This window comes from Chrysochloris asiatica, unplaced genomic scaffold (genome assembly GCF_000296735.1).
Source record: "Chrysochloris asiatica unplaced genomic scaffold, ChrAsi1.0 scaffold00015, whole genome shotgun sequence".
Taxonomy (NCBI): Eukaryota; Metazoa; Chordata; class Mammalia; order Afrosoricida; family Chrysochloridae; genus Chrysochloris; species Chrysochloris asiatica.
The window spans coordinates 21554294-21556775 of NW_006408533.1; positions in this window are offsets into that span (position 1 = coordinate 21554294).

The window sequence follows — 2482 nt, forward strand, 5'->3', positions numbered from 1 at the left end:
AACCACTAGCTAACACAGACATCCATAGTTTTTTATTTTGTCTGATTTTGTAAACTAGGTGAACTTCAGGAACTCATTAAATAAATAAGAGAGTGAGGAGAAAAACTATTGAGAAAGACTTTTAGAAATAAATTCTAATTTGACAAAACTACTTAAACATTGGTATGGTGGCTCTCATACAATTGTTTATAAACATTCCAGCTCTACTTTTCCTCAAGGAATATATATATATATATATATATATATATATACTGTATTCCCGTGCTCTGCATGAAGATCATAGTAGCCCCTGGGACTTTTTTCTGTCCATAAAATAGTACTAGATCCCTAACTGGGCTTAGCCTCTGAGACACAGTGCACACCATGTCTCCTTCATTTTTGTCTACTTTGGGGACATAGAACCACTGTGTGCCGTGTTGGAGCCCCTGTCAACCTAAATACTTGAGTGACTATGCTAAGTGGTCCTAGCTTGGCCTGAAGATTGTTTTTACTGTTGTTCTATGCTGTCTAGTGAATTTGGCTCATAATAAATCTATAGGACAGATTAGAATTACTCCCTAGATTCTGTAATCTTTATAGAAGCAGATTTTTGCTTCTTTGCTCGATGGAGGACCTGGTAGGTTCCACTATCTACTTTTTTTATTAGTAGCCATGCACCTAACCACTGTGTTTGTTAGTAGGGCTCCCTGACTGACAAAGTAAGCATTAACTAATGTTTCTCTAATATAGCATATTTTATAGCTAGTGATACTTGATTTTAAGGAGCTCTGGTAGTAAAGTGGTTACAAATCGGTCTGTGAACCTTAATGTCAGCAGTTAGAAACTACCAGCTGTTCCACAAGAGAAAGATGAGTCTTTCTGCTCCGGTAAAGATTTACAGCCTCAGAAACCGTATACAGAGTCACCATCAGTCAGTACTGACTCCACGGCACATAATCACTACCACTTGACTTGAATCACCTCTTTCTATCACTTGTGGACTGTATAATTATACAGCATATATGTGTGTGTGTATGTGTGTAAAGCAATTATCACCATTATCATCATAACTACCATTATCAGCATCCAGGAAGACAAGAAACATCATAATCATCCAGGAAGACAAGAAAGTATCTTTCACATGATTACCACAAAGGACTTTTGAAACTACGAGGGAGGACTTTTCTATCTATTGGAGTCTAAGGAGAATCTGAAATAATAGCCTCAGGGTGAAACAGCAAGAACAGTGTGATGGGTAAAGGCCACAAAGCCCCTGTGCAGAGGAGGTCCTGTGAGAGCTTGGCAAGCAAAAGATTTATAACTGCCAAGAGGCTGGACTGGGAAAAAACAGGAGGTGACAACTACTTTCAGAAAAAAACAACAAATTATGATGTAAGTTTTGAACAAACCTACTTAAATTATTCTCCCTAAATAAAGGATTTTTTCCCTTAAACGTGAAATAGTGATATGCCTATATATATATATATGTGTATTTCTTCTTTTTCTTTTTTTCCCTAAGTAGTGTCAGCATTTTAGAAGCAACGTAAAATTACCTCAGTTAGATTGAGTTGAAGATATAGGTATCTGGATATGAATTCTGGTTCAACTTTACTAAACATGAGTGGGGTAAGATATTATTAAAACAGAAAACAACAACAACAACAACAACATCAAGAAACAGTTGCCCAGCAATTGAATGTCAGATTTTCCAAAGAGATCACAGCAGGCGATCTCCCACTGAGAAGCACAGCCTGAAATCACTTCCCTGGAGAGCAGCTCTTAGAACCTGGATGTGCTCTGAACAGGTGTTCCTATAAGTACTGCCAACTGGATCCTTCTAGTAGGCAGACAGCCTCAGCAATTACTCTGAAACCTTTCAAAATAAGGCATTCATTCAATTGGGAGATGAAGGAAGAATAGCATAGAGAGTGGAAGCAAATAATACCAGCTTTCATAAACTAACAAAATATGTGTGTTCATATTCCTGTCTCCATTTTTTATTTCTTAAAATTATTGTATTCCTTGATTTCTTTAAGCACAATCTTTTTTTAACTTCCTATTAATAGACTTAAGTTGTTGTTCAATACTATCCAGTCAGTTCAATTCATAGAGACTCAGAGTATAGGGTTTTGGCAGTTATAAATCTTTGGCTGGAAAGCATCATCTTGTTCTTGTGTAGTGGCTGGTGGACTCAAACAACTGACCTTGTTTTTCACAGTCCAGTGCTTATTCTGCAGAGCTACTGCACTCCTCATAGACTCAAATATGCAAGAATGGTGTATATATAAGTTAATCAGAGTAATTAGATATCTGATTCTCAAGAGAGGCATATCTCTGCAATTGCAGAATTGTTTAATTCAATGCCTTAGTTTAGTTGTGTAGTTTACGAAATGTAACTTTATATTCTCATAGTTCAAGATTTTGCTAAAGGTAATATAGCAATGGCTACAATTATACATTGACAGAGAACTTCCAGATGTTCAAGACGGATTTAGAAGAGGCC